Source organism: Schistocerca americana, chromosome 2, assembly GCF_021461395.2.
Source record: "Schistocerca americana isolate TAMUIC-IGC-003095 chromosome 2, iqSchAmer2.1, whole genome shotgun sequence".
NCBI lineage: Eukaryota > Metazoa > Arthropoda > Insecta > Orthoptera > Acrididae > Schistocerca > Schistocerca americana.
Genome location: NC_060120.1, coordinates 117781412 through 117796675, shown reverse-complemented (window position 1 = coordinate 117796675; position 15264 = coordinate 117781412).

Below are 15264 nucleotides of genomic sequence, written 5' to 3'. Positions count from 1 at the left end.
GGAATCCGTCTGTTGCCCTTTATCCATACTTCGCAAGATATCATGTGAGGAAAGAGTAAGCTCAGTTTTGCACGATGCTTTCCAAAACAGTGCTGATTCGTGGCCAGAAGCATTTCCACCTCAAGGAAATGTATTATATTCGAACGGAAAATACGTTCAAGAATTCTGCAGTAAACCGATGTTAAGGGTATTGGTCTGTAATATTGTGTATCTGTTCTTTTACCCTTCTTTTATGCAGAAGTCACCTGTGCTTTTTCCAGTCACTTGGAACTATGCGTTAGGTGAGAGATTCACAATAAATATTTATTACTATGTCGTCCATATGGGAATTTGTTCGATGCTCAAATAAAACTTTGGCTTTCCTTTTGTTGTCATCTAGTGCCACAACAGACTGGTCAACCAGAAGCCTTAGACCTGCTCAGTGATTTTACATAGGAGCAAAATTTTCTCGGGTTCTCAGCAAGAGCTTTTGCTAACGCATGACGGTGGTAACTGTTTGCTTCAAGCATCGACCTTTTTACAGACTTTTGCCTGTCGTTGTTTGCGCATTTTCTTTTGAACACAGAATTCAATAGCCTTTGCTTCCTCAGCATCTTCTGAATTTCGTTGCTGATCTCGTTAGGTCCCTCCTGTCCACTTACTCGGCACATACTTCTCCAAAGCACAGTTTACAATCCATTTAAACATTGCCCATAATTGCCCTATATCCATCATACTGGAACTAAATGTTGTCAGTTCATTGTCTAACATTATCGTTAGACAACGAATTGACAACTATCAATGGCTTATCTGCTCTTTCTAGCAGAAATACTCTCCTAGCCTTCTTGACTGATTTATTAACTTCAGTAACCATAGTCGTTATGGAGACATCGTGCTCACTAATCCCTGTCTCTTTACTGATGCCGTCGATAAGATCAGGTCTGTTTGCATCTACAGGGTCTAAAATATTTCCAGTGCGTGGGCTGTCTAACAAGCAGTTCAATACAGCTTTCGGAAAACGTGTTCCAAAGTATTTTACAAAATTGTCTGTCTGTACTCCCTGCAATGAATCCACAGGTGTCCCAGTCCACACTCAGTAGGTTAAAGCTGCATCCAATTAATACTGCATGATCTGAGTATTTCTGCACTACTGACTGAACGCTTTCCTTGAATGATGTTAAAAGTGTCACAGCGGTATCGGGTGCCTGATAAAAAATCCAATAATTAACTTTATTTCACCTTGACCTCTTATACAAGAAAAGACAACCTCACTGTCTCTCCCAGATTAGATCTCAATAGAGACAATATTTTTGTCAACTGTAATGAACACTCCCCTTCATATGGTGTCTAAATATGGTGTCTAATCTGTCTTTTCGGCATACATTCCAAGAATTGCTAAATATCTCAGTGCTTTCTACTTAGGGTTTCAGCTGGCCCTTGGTCCTGAGAATAATTTGAGCATAAGGAATTTCCTGGAGGACAGTAATTCCGGAATTTTGTTAGGGATACTTCAACAATTTACTGACAAATTTTAACAGTTGAAGTGTCATTACTCTGAACAAAGTCTGATTTCACTATCTGCGCGGCTTCTGGCGAGTGTTCATTAGAGAGATGCAAACTACAGCCAAGCATAAAAAACTTGATGTGCACACCACAAGTACTGTGCTACCCAAGTAGCCGCTTCCCTTGTGTAGTGCACTGTGACCTATCCAGGGAGTCCTACAATTCCCCACCCAATAATACAACTTCAGGAATTTGTGGTCAGTGCCACCACAGAGTCGATAAAGCCTTTGGTTAAGACCCTCCACTCACCTGCAAACCAAAGGACCCTGATCAACTCTGGGAACAATGCTGCAAATTTTGAGCTCTACTTGCAGACCACACACAAAGCAAGCAGCCTTCACCATCTCAGCCAGACACATGTATTAACTGAGGACGGCTTCAGAACCCAAGCGACAGGCGTCATTGGTGCCAACATGAGCGACAACTTGCAGATAACTGCACCCTGCATGCTTGATAGCCACAGGCTCCTCCACATCTCAAATGAGGCCGTCTGGTAGAGATATTGAGTGCACTTTGGCATTCTTTCTGGCCCTGAATGCTATCTTCCAAAGTGGTTCCATAACAAACATAATTTTGGAGCTCCTGATAACAACCAGACCCCTGCTTCCACGTCCCAGGTCAGACACTGCTAAAGGAACATCTGTCCACTTACAGGGTGAATGGGCAAGGCGAGGTGGCCAGCCTCCACACTGGCCATCCACCTTGAGCGACACAGATGCCTTACCATTGGACCACTCATCCCACTGTGAGGTCCGATCCACCACATCTGATATGCTAGGAAGTGCCTCAGCAGCAGAGCCCATGGACAAAATAAACGAAGTGTCGCATGTGACATGCCATTTTCTCCACCACTGCTGCACCCAAAGGCCCAGATGTCTGACCATCGCCAAAAGTACATTCAGCTGTTTGTGAACTGCGGACAGTTTCTCCTACATCTGCACACAGCATGCACACGTCCTTATCCATCCTAGTATCACTAACTTGAGAACTGACCATAAACGTACAGACAGACACCTAGTTACACAATTTGCTACACTGCTGATGGGTCACCAACGAAGGCTATGAACTGTGTAGTTACCTGTTCACAAGAAATAACTGTATTACAGACTCCTTGTCTCTACATTCTGCAGTTACAAAAACACGAAATTAAACCTCTTAAAAAGAAAAACACGCAGAAATTTAAGAAACATACCGCTAAGAAAACACAGAAGAAGTTAATACTTAACTTTCCGCTCTACAGATGTCTACCAGGCGACATTTGGAGCTTGACTGACTGGCTTACTGGACTGAAACTAAAGGTCCCTGGCTCTTCAAAACAAACAAATGAATAACTAGTGGGCTACACATGACTGAATTTACATTTGCAGCAACAAAACGTGATATTGAACCTCTGAAATAGAAAAACACGCACGAAATTTAAGAAATACACTACTAAGGCAATGCAGGAGAAGCTAATACATAACTTGCCGCTCTGCAGGTATGTATCAAGCGACAGCTGGAGACTTCACAGTGGTTTGCAAAGTAAAGATGTAAAAAGTTACGTTTAAAATACAATCCATTGTCTACACCTCCGATTGTGAGTGGAAATATAATACTGAAGTCATAATGTTGACAATGTCAGCGATAAACACCAACAGTTTTGCTGCAAACTTTACTTTCCCCATTGCTGTTTCTCTGTACTTAAGGAAAGAAAATGAAGCTTCCCTATTGTGTAGACAGTGACCCCATTAGAAATACAGTCGTTCAGATGGTCAAGAGTGGATGAGATCATCAGCTGTGGTCTTGCTAAATACATCACACTGGTACTCACCCCACAGAAACTTAAACTTAGACAGGTGGACTAGGACTGAAATTTAACCAGTTCACAAAAACATTTAGTTGTAGCACTGAACTACTATCATATTTCTCAAACATTTGAAAGTGTTTTGCATACCAGGGGTATTAGCGTTGTTAAACTGAATGTGAAAGAAATTCAGTCCTATTTGGATTATCTCTGACAATATATCTTCAACTTGTGAGACCTTAACTTTTCCCAGCAAAATAGAGGGACAGAATTAGTGCTACCTCACCTGTTGATTAATAGTCACTATCGATATTTCTGATGTTGGTTATCTTTGGTTGTGTGTTGACTCTGCAGTTACTAGTTCTGTGTGTGGTATCTTCCTTGTTTCTCCTCTGTGAACCGAGGTATTAAATTCCCTTGCACATTTCATCCTCCTTGCAGTTTTGCCTTGAGAATGCCAGGGTGTACTCCTGTCGAAATTTCGGCCGTGGTCGACGACGTCACCCCATAGCAAAACCGTAAGTTATTTTAATATCTTCAGCTTACTTATAAAAGCAAAAAAAATAATCACCCCCCATGAGACACGACACTAATATCACGTCTCATCACCTCTAGCCTTGATAACAGTCTCAATTCAGTGAGAAGAGAGTACACAATTTTCTTCAGGTATGCCACATCCAGCTGATCTATCGGTATTCATTGAAGATTAGATCTCATAGTGTTAACAAATTGTGAGGATGTTGATTGCTACATTTCACCTAATATTCCAAATAGCCTCAGACATTTTCTATGGGGTTAAGATCAAGTGATTTAATGGGGAGTCGAGGTGTGATAGGATGCCTGTGTTTGTCAAACAAGTAACATACACATGCTGACCTGAAAAAACAACTGTTGCTGCCTTGGAAGATGGGAGTGGCCACAACATTCCTATCATGAAACTGTAGAAGAAAAGGCTACACTTGGTCATCCAGATTGTAGACATAAACATCCTGGTGCATGTAACTCTTCATGCTTTCGCGGCGATCTAATGACATCTTGGGTTGTCGGGTGTTCTGCCGGATATCAGAGTCGTACTTGCATGATATTTCGGTCACGTAGCTCGTGACCTTCATCAGGTGCGACCTGAGACTGCTCCTCGAGTGGACCTGGTCCAGTATTTATGCCTATGGCCTTCCCCCTCCACAAACGGCTGCAGGCGCTTCCTCTGCGGTCCGCGCCCATTCCCTGCGACCTGCTGGAGCGTTGCTGCTCCGTTTTCCGTCCGCTGCGGTTCTAGATGTTCCCTCTGCGGTCCGCGCCCACCAAACCCGCTCCTAAGGGTTTCATCTACGGTCTGGGGTACCAAGCGTTCCCCCTGCGGTCCGCGCCCGCTCACCACGACTGTTGGAGCGTTGCCGCTCCGTTTTTCGTTCGCTGCGGCTCTGGATGTTCCCTCTGCGGTCCGCGCCCACCAGTCCCACTTCTGGGTGTCCCTGACGGTCTGCCAGGCCCATCAGACCGAAGATGGCACACCCAGAAGTGGGACTGGTGGGCGCGGACCGCAGTGGGAACATCCAGAGCCGCAGCGAACGAAAAACGGAGCGGCAACGCTCCAACAGGTCGTGGTGAGCGGGCGCGGACCGCAGGGGGATCGCTTGGTACCCCAGACCGTAGATGAAACCCCCAGGAGCGGGTTTGGTGGGCGCGGACCGCAGAGGGAACACCTAGAACCGCAGCGGACGGAAAACGGAGCAGCACTTCACTTCACTTCACTCTTCTACCTTACGGGTCTGCCCTGACCCGTGCAGGAGCAGTCTAAGCAGTCTTCTGCTATTCCTGCATAGACCTTACGTTTTGGAAGTGCTGCCTCTCTTCATGGATTGGCCTCTAGGTTTTCCTGGATGTAGATGTCCTGTCTCTGTTGCGGAAGTTTTCACTCCCGCAGCAGGTCAGGCTAACGTGTTGTTGGCCTGTGGTGTGCAGGGTGGCCCAGATCCCTGATGAGCCAGTTTTCGGACCGTTCGGTCCGCTCGTAGAACGCCCGCGCCGATTGCTTGAAGCGGTCGCGGAGGAGGGGGCTTCCAGTCTGCTCGTGTAGCCGAGCGGTCGAGTATAACCTCGGCAGGCGCAGAGCGAGCTTGATTGCCCTGTTCTGCACCCTCTGCAGCTTGCTGATGTGTGTTTCGGCCGCGTTGGCCCACACCACAGCCGCGTATTCCAGCACTGGACGTACCAGCGCCAGGTACAGCGTGATGCCATGGTGAGGCGGCAGCGCAGACGAGGGATTGAGCAGAGGGTACAGGAAGCGTAGGCGCACTATCGCTCTGCCCCTGACGTCCTCGATGTGCGGCTTCCATGTCAGCTTGTGGTCCAATGTGACACCCAGGTAGTGGCCAGTCTTGCTTCATGGGACAGGGCTGCCCATGATGGTGACTGGTGGAAGATCAGGCGGCAGTGGTCGTCTCGTGAAGACCACCGCCTGGCTCTTCGCCGCGTTTTGCTTGAGGCGCCACTTGGTCGACCAGGCGCCAACGGCCTCGCAACCTCGTTGGAGAAGACGGCGCATCTCGACCGCCTTCATGCTCCGCACGAACAGTGCAGTGTCGTCGGCATATAGCGCCAACTTCACCAGCGTCAAGCGCGGAGCGTCGGCAGTGTATAGGGAGTACAATAGGGGTCCAACGACGGACCCCTGCGGCACCCCAGCACGGATGTGTCGATGGGTGGATGTCTCGTCGTCCAGCCTGACATGGAAGGACCGCTCGGCTAGGTATGAGCAGAGGAGGACTCCGTGCGACGTCGGTACCCTGTGCACGAAAAGTTTGTACACGAGGCCGTCGTGCCACACGGAGTGTAATGCCCTGGAGACGTCCAGGAACACCGCCCCAAGGTATTCCCGAGTCTCCAGGGCGCGCATGGCTTCTTCTACCAGCTGCATCAGCTGGTGGACAGTGGAATGTCCCCACCTAAAGCCGAACTGCTCGTCGGGTATGATGCCTTCCGCTGACACGTGGCGGAGCAGTCGTCTGGCGTACAGGCGCTCGAACACCTTCGAGAGCGCCGGCAGCATGCTGATGGGCCTGCAGTTGGCGGCATCCCGTGGGTCCTTGTTCGCCTTGGGGATTGCGACCACATCTGCATGTTTCCATACAGTGGGGTACACCCCAGAGCGGAGCACCTGATTGAAGATGCCCGCCAGGAACGGGTATGCACCCGCCGGCAGGCTCTTCAGCAGATGGTTGGTGACGCCGTCAGCACCGCCAGCCTTCTTGGTGTTGAGCGCTGTTATCTGCGCGGCCACCTCTTCGTCGGAGATGGGGTCGATCTCGTCCTCGTCGTCCCTGGCTTCCAGGAACACAAGGAGCTGCTCTTCAACCCAGTGGAGGCTCTTCGTCTATGTTGTCATCTACCAGGGTGAATGACAGCTCAAAGTGGTCAGCCAGGGCGGCTGCTTTGCCGTCCGGGCTGCAGACGACGTCTTGTCCGACGAGCAGAGGCGGGACGCACTGCATTCTGCGTAGAAAGGACTTCACAGTCCTCCACGCGCTGCCGTCCTCAGGGTTGAGGGAGGCGACGAAGTCCGTCCAGACGTTGTTCCTGTGCGCCTCAGCCGCCACTTTGATGTCTCTCCGCATGCGGTTGAGGCGCCGTTTCGTCGCGGGTTGGCGGGTGAGCTGCCACTCCCAGAAGAGGCGGTTCTTCTCCCGTATTGCGTCCCGGATGGGAGGCGGCAGGTTATGGGAGAAGTCCCTGGTACCCTGTGGAGGGGGAGGGGAGGCCGCGTCCGCTGCTTGCAGCAGCTGGCGGGTGAAGAATTGAAGGGCGGCATCCGCCCCCACTGCCGCGAGGTCAGGTGAGTCCGCCAGTGATGCCAGGACATTGTCCTGAAATCGATCGCAGTCCAGGCGCTGGTACGTCTGCCGACGTGGCGGGAGCGTGGCTCCAGCGATGTCGATTTCGTAGACCACCGGCAGGTGGTCGAACGACATCGCGCACCGCGTGGTGGCGTTCGTGTGGTGCCCGATGCCCTTGATGACGGCCACGTCGAGCATGTCAGACCGCCCCCTGGCCAGGAAGATGGTGTGTTCCCGTGGACCCAGGACCAGGGCGCCATTCCTCTGGGCAGCGCGAAGAAGTCGACGGCCACTGACGTTCGTGAGGCGGGAGTTCCATTGCAGGTGCTTCGCATTGAAGTCACCCGCAATGAAGGCCCTTCCCCCAAACGCCACCAGCGCGTCGATGTCCGCCTCATGGAGGTGTCCACGTGGCGGCCTGTATGCGGCCACGAAGGTTATTTGCCCCGCAGCCGTGGTGACGTTCACCCCGGTGGCTTCCAGGGTGGCCATGGCTGGGAGCAGCACCTGGTGGTGCCAGAGTGAAGCACGGACGTAGATGGCGGTACCCCCGCCTGCCGTCGGCCTGTCGTTCCGGTAGCAAACATAGTTTGCTACCTTCACATGAACTCCTGGCTTGAGGTGAGTTTCGCAGGTCAGACACAGGTCGATGGCCTCGTCCTGCATGAACTTACGAAACTCACCTTGTTGTGGAAACAGGCTGTTGGCGTTGAAGCCACAGATGGTCAGGCCATGGATAAGGACGTTATCCATGGTGTGGCTTCGTGGTGATGGTAGCGGCCTGGAGGCCCCCCGTTACGGCGGTGACGAGCAGCGGCAGTTGCTGTAGCAGGGCAGAGAGGGAGCCCAACAATGCTCCCAGGTCTGCTGCTTCTGGTCTTGGTGTTGTAGCTGGAGGCGCCGCAGTTGCGGGTGCGGGGGCGGTGGGGCGCGGAAGAATAGTCGCGTCAGTTCGCGGGACCGCACGCCTAGCAGCTTGAGGCGTGGCTGTGGGGGGGGGGGGGGGGGGGGACGGGTTTGCCGTCCGCCCTGGTATTGGCGCCGTGATGGCCGGGAAGTCCACCTGCCGCCCCCTGGGGGCGCCTGAAGACTCCCCCTTGGTGGCAGAGGCGAAGCTGGTGCCTGGTTGCACCTTTCGTGCGGGTGCCGCACGTGCTTGCTGCCGTGGGCGGCGCTTGAAGGCGGCGCAGCCTCTGTAGCTCGCCACATGTGGCTTGCTACAGTTGCAGCACTTGGGCGCCTCCTCCCTCTTCTTAGTGCAGTCCCGACTCTGGTGAGAGTCGGCGCACTTGACACAGCGGGCAGGCATCGTGCAGTAGGCCTTGGCAGGAGAAGCACTGGGCGCGCCTCGCCTTGGCCTTGAGCGGCTCAACTGCCACTCCGATCCTGGCCACAATCTGTAACTGAAATATCTTCCGGTTTTCGAAGTTGTCCAGAAGGACAACTAAGAGCAGTGGCATGGGTCTCCTCGTCCTAGGAGACTTCATGAGTGTGACCGAGCTGGCCATGTAGCCCAGCCCAGCTAGTTCACTCTTGAGGTGCTCGGTCTCCATTTTCAGCGGGAGGCGGCGGAAAACCACCTTCAGCTGCTTCACCGGCTCCGCATTGTGGGTGAAGCAGTGAAGCTACTCCTCCTCTACGAGCCGCATGGCGGCTCGGTATTCTTCCATTGTGCTGATCCAGACTCTGTACAAGTCCCGACCAGCACATCTGACCTTGGCGGAGGTCGTCACCGCCTGGAACTTCTCAAGGAAGGACTGGTATGTGTCCTTCCACGATACAGTGATCGGTCGCGGAGCGGGTGCCCGCCTCTAGGGTGCCTCAGCAGCATCCATGGCCTCTTGCTCGTCAGGTACGTCGGCGAATGCGTTCGCTGTGGGCAGCGGCTGCACAGTCTCGAGCCGTTTGGCCCGAGCAGTGTGCCGCTGCTTCGGGACAACGAAGCCGTCGTCAGTCCCCTGTTCTGTCTCGGAGGGGGCAGGAGCTTCCGGCATCTTCTTCTTCTGACTCCTCCTGCAAGCAGAATCAGAGATTTCGGAGGACTCGTCCTCCTCCGCCGCTGCAGGCCTCTATCTAGAGGGCTGCGTTGTGTCCATGGCTTCTGCCTCGAGCAGGTCGCCAAGGTTAGCCTCTGGGATCGTGCTGTCACGTGGCAGGACTGTGACGTCTTCTGTCGTCACGCCTGGCGGTGCAGCAATCGGTGTATCTGTGGTCTCTTCACTGGAAGAGACCGGAGTGGCAGTCACCAGTTTCTTCTGTAACTGGGCCTGGTGGCGCAACACTCATCAGAGCCGCTGCTGGCAGAACGGTGGCGTCTTCATTCGACACGCCTGGCAGGGCTCCCGACGGTACTCTCTCACCTTCGAATTCCACAAAATCGATTGACCCCAGGTGCTGATAGAACCGGCGGAGTGCTCGTTCGTCCATATCGTGTTGGGGATACTCCACGCCCCTTAATAATCGGGTTAAAACGAGGAACAGCTGCTCTGTCGTGAGTGGGCAAATGCGCCTTGGGTGTGCTGTTGCGTAGTCAGTCATCAATTGCTGCGTCGTCATACATGGGGGGCCGGATGGGGCCGCCGATGGGGCTGGCTCGGTCGCCTGGGCCTGAGTAGCGTGGTCCTCCTCGCACGGCATGCTAACTCGGAGTGCGAAAACGGAGCAGCAACGCTCCAGCAGGTCGCAGGGAATGGGCGCGGACCGCAGAGGAAGCGCCTGCAGCCGTTGGTGGAGGGGGAAGGCCATAGGCATAAATACTGGACCAGGTCCACTCGAGGAGCAGTCTCAGGTCGCACCTGATGAAGGTCACGAGCTACGTGACCGAAATATCGTGCAAGTACGACGCTGATATCCGGCAGAACACCCGACAACCCAAGATGTCATCCTGGTGCATGTTCATGCGACTAGAATAAGTGATCCCAAGAGATGGTACAAAAAAACATCCCCAAAACATCAGAGAACTGAGTTGAAGTACATTCTCTACATATTGTGTGTTTTAGACTTCATTAGTCCATTGGTGCACTCAGTTATTTTTATTTGTTTACATGTCTAGTTCTGTAGGATCAAACTGCAGAACAATTCTCCAGTTTCATGGGACGTGTTAGTACTAAGTAATAACAGATAAAATAAAATGTTTATGAATCCAAAAAAGTCAAACCATAAGTTTAAGTAAAGGCAATCAACAATGTAACGTAAGAAACAGCTTAATTTTTCAAGGAACTCCTCAACAGAACAGGAGGACTGATCCATGAGGAAACTCTTCAGTTTCGATTTGAAAGCGAGTGGATTACTGCTAAGAGTTTTGTTCTTGTAGCTTATTGAAAGTGGATGCAGCAGTATACTGCACATCTTTCTGCACAAGAGTTAAGAAAGAGTAATCCAAATGCAGATTGGATATCTGCCGAGTATTATCTGAATGAAAGCTGCTACTTCTTGGGAAAAAGCTGATATTGTTAACAAGAAATGACAGTAAAGCATATATATATATATATATATATATATATATATATATATATATATATATATATATATACACATACATATTGAGCCGGCCGCGGTGGTCTAGCGGTTCAGGCGCTCAGTCCGGAACCGCGCGACTGCTACGGTCGCAGGTTTGAATCCTGCCCCGGGCATGGATGTGTGTGATGTCCTTAGGTTAGTTAGGTTTAAGTAGTTCTAAGTTCTAGGGGACTGATGACCACAGATGTTAAGTCCCATAGTGCTCAGAGCCATTTGAACCAGCCATACATATTGAGAGGGCAATGTCGAAATACCCAGACTAATGAACAGGGGTCGACAAGAGGTTTGTGAACTTACTTCACTTATTGCCCGAAGTGCCCATTTCTGAGCTTCTCTTCCTTCACAACTGACCATATGATTTTAATTTCATCCTGTGAATTAGCTATTCTATTTGCATATCACATGCTCTTTGCCTTCCTAATAACATTTTAAGCGCTTTACAACACTGTCTGTAATGGGCTAATGTAGCTAGATTGTTATTACTTCTAACATTTTGATATAATTCCCACTTTGTTCTACATGATATCCTAATCCCACTAGTCAGCCACCCAGGCTGCCTTGTAGTGTGAGTACCTTGTTTAGAACGTTCTAATGGAAAGCCACTCTCAAATAAGATGAGGAACGTGTTAAGGAAATCATTATATTTGTCATCTATGTTACCGGCACTATAAATATCCTGCCACTCTTGTTCCTTAATAAGGTTGAAAAAAACTCTCTATTGCCATTGTATTAGGTTTCCTACATAGTTTGCGATTACATGTGACATTTGTTTAAGTACAAAAGACTTTTAGTGTTAAAATTTGTACATCATGGTCTGAAAGGTCATTCACACTTTTACTAACAGAATGCCTATCTAGTAATGAAGAACGAATGAAAATATTGTCTATGACCATGATAAGATTCCCCTGCACCCTAATTGGAAAAAACATAATCTGCACCAGATCATATGAGTTTAAGAGATCTACCATCATCTTTTTTCTTGCACAATCGCATACAAAATTAATATTGAAGTCACCTCATATAACTAATTTCTGGTACTACCTATAAAGTGAACCAAGAACCCTCTCTAGATTGAGCAGAAATGCTCTGACGTCAGATTTTGGGGACCTATAAATAACAACAATTAGAAGTTTAGTGTCCCTAAATTCAACTGCTCTGTTGATGGTGTGAATGGAGCTGTCTACTGCCCATCAAATCTCTGGAACAGTCCTGAAGCGAATACCACAAAGTGGTTCCTTCATCTTCGGAATCAAATCAAAGTCACAAGAACTTAAGCCTGGGGAGTATGGTGGATGGTACAGTACTTCCCAGTCCTATCGATTGAACAGAGCAGCCACAGCTTTCGCTGTGTGCGCTCGTGCATTGTCATGCAAAATGATGGGTGGGTTGCACAGAAAGTGTCGCCTCTTCTTTCACAAGGCTGGTCACAGGTGATGCTCCAAAAACTAACAGTAATACTGTGAATTGACTGTCTGCCGTGGAGGAACGTTATGTGTTAGGATAACACCATCACAATCGTCCACGAGAATCACCATAACTTCAGACCACTCCATTTGTACCATCAACAGAACAATCTCTGCTAACAGTGCTCTATGCCTTCCACATCACTGCCAATGGGTTCTACACAACGCTGGTGGCTACTTTGAAGGACAGTAACATGTGCAAACATGTAACTCTTTTGTATCGATTGTGAATAAATAGTTGCCACTATTTAAGTTCCAACCCTCGTATATTGCAGAATAATGAGCACAAGATGTGCATGGTTTTCACCTTATTTGAACGACAGAAAGCAATGTATATCAGTTCCATGTCAATTACATAACAATAGGTACTCAACACAGGCTGGAATCGGATGTGGTGTACCAAAAGGTCGATATTGGGTCCTCTGTTTTTTCTGATATAAATTATCTTGCTGTTTCTTAAGACAGAAATCTGGAATTTTGTGCAGATGCTACAATTATATGAACATAAATAGATCTTATCCCCTTCCTGGAAGGGCAGCTAATAAAATACTCATGAACACCAAAGATTGGTTCCAGGCAAATGATTTGTCATCGAATTTCTACAAGACTCAGCATTACAGAATTCAGAGCTTCTCATAAAACTCCGAGAGCTATAAAAATATGTCTCTCAAACAATAAAATACAAGAAGCAGAAAGTGTAACCTTTTAAGGAATTCAGATATACTACATCAACTAAATAATCCACTGCATTAAATTAATGAAGCAATTAAGTTCATTTACGACTACAGTAAGCATGATGGCATCGACGATTTAAAAATGAAGATGCTAGTTTATTCTGCATTTTTCCATTCACTAAGCAGTTATAGATAATTTTCTGGAGAAATGCAAGTTACAGGAATAGTATTTTCAGAATACAGAAGCTTGTAATAAGAATTATATCTGGTGTTAATTCTAGAACATCTTGCATAGACCTCTTCAAAAAATTGGGTGTTTGGACAACTATGTCACAACACACATATTTATTTATGTCCCAAGTCCATCAATTTTTCTCTTTTCACAAAAAATACTGTAAAAAATAAAATGAGATTAGAACCAAAAATCGAAACCTCTTCAAAAACCTCAAAAGGTTGACATTAATATGAAAGGGGTCAGATACATAAATGGATACATATGTGTTTAAAGACTTGGCACAGCATATTAAATATCATGTAGATAATGTAGTGGAGTTTATAACTGAATTAAAGAACTTTCTGTTGGGCATCTCCTTGTACTCCATTTAAGAGAATCTTTATAGAAAATTTTTAATTTAATGTTCTAGATAAAACTATAATTAGAAGCAATATAGTAATGCAACAATGTAACGTCCTTCCCACTGCATTACCCCTAAATGAAATGAACATCTTTGACTTCTTTTGACTTACTAGAAACCACTTTCCTTGGTATCGATGGAATGTCTATTTCAATGTGGTGTAATGAAGACATGCAGCTTTTCGAACTTCTGTGAGCAATGGCCTTTTGTGAAACACCTTATTCAAAATATCCATTGCAATATCCTCAGTAATGTTCACTTAGAAATTGACTGAGATGGGCCTGCATTCACCTGCAGCAGAAATTCCTGTCATGTTTGAAACTAACTGTAACTGACAATTCGTGACACTCGTCTTTTGCTCTTGTCTTTAAGATTTTTTTACAACCACTATTCTTACTCAGGTAACTACTAGCAGTATAATGTACCTTGTACACATATCAGACGATCAGGGTAATAGACCTACACCAACAAATCGGGCAAGTTCATTTGCAGAGTGATCATGGGCATGTCCTAACAAGTTAGACCCTCTTTGGCATTCTGTCACGTCGCCATATCGACCATCTCTCGCTGCTGAATGCATACAAGATACAACCTACTAGTTATATTAAAAGGAAGGTCAGCATTGGTCGTAATAACTTAATACCAATGTCTGAGTTTAATGTGTACAGCACCGAAGATGATCAGTATGTGATCGAAAATCGATTCTGCAATCAATAAAACATCGATATTAAGACCAACGCTGGCCTTCCTTTTAATATAACATATATGGGCGTGGTGCACACAGTACTCCATGGAATCACCAATCAACCTACTACTTAATACACTGAACTTCATTGGCATGACTCAAGTCAACAATGGGTGGTCACATGACAGACTGATGCCAGTTCTACATCATCTATGCCGCTACAAATCGACCAGATGCTCTTTTAACGGGTGACTAGTATTTTGTCCAGTTACCTTATAAACATATCCTTCTAGTTGGTAAGATCTACAATCTAAACAATCAGAGATGTGCGCGTAAGGTATAGGCACCAAGATGTTATCCACATTTCTCCATACAATTCGCACTAAACAATCACTGAATTGCTTTTAATAAATTCCCTTACCTGCCACTTGTCAATCAGATGGAACGCAAATCTTACAGCATTATAATAGACTTCGTGATTTACTATATCCAGCATCCGTTTTGATTTATGTAGAACCAAGATTTGCAGTTACTATAATTTAGATAGGGAGAGGAATTTTCCGAGACTTGCTACATGTTCAATACTCAAAATTTTGGTAGTTGTGTACTGTATACCATCAAAGACTTTACAACAAAAATATTAACTCGTTCTAAGAATAATGAATATTTTAAGAATAGCAGTGTAGAGCAGTGGAGTTTCGCAATCAAATATAAAGAGCGAAGCATAAACGACATGGAAAGAGAACGTGGCATTTGCTGTAGCAAGCAGCTTTGTTACGATACAGTGCAGCTAGCATCATATTTCTTGCAACCCGGACAGTTAAAACTAAACAAGTTTTTTCTGTAATTATCAGAAACGAGAAATTGCTATTCGAACGTTATATCTCAGCTCAGTACACGTGATTGCTGCAAACACGTATCAAAAATTAACTTTTTGTGTCGTCGTAAAGCATATCTAATGATTGACACAGATTTGCGGTACCTACTCAATGTTTTATTACCTGTCCTTACATTTAACCCACTTTGATAATATTATTCTGCCGAGTTTGTCCAGAAGGTCTCGACCACATCATTTTAAACAATAATTTATATGCTAAATAGTATTACTTTACATGTATGGTCTTTTACAA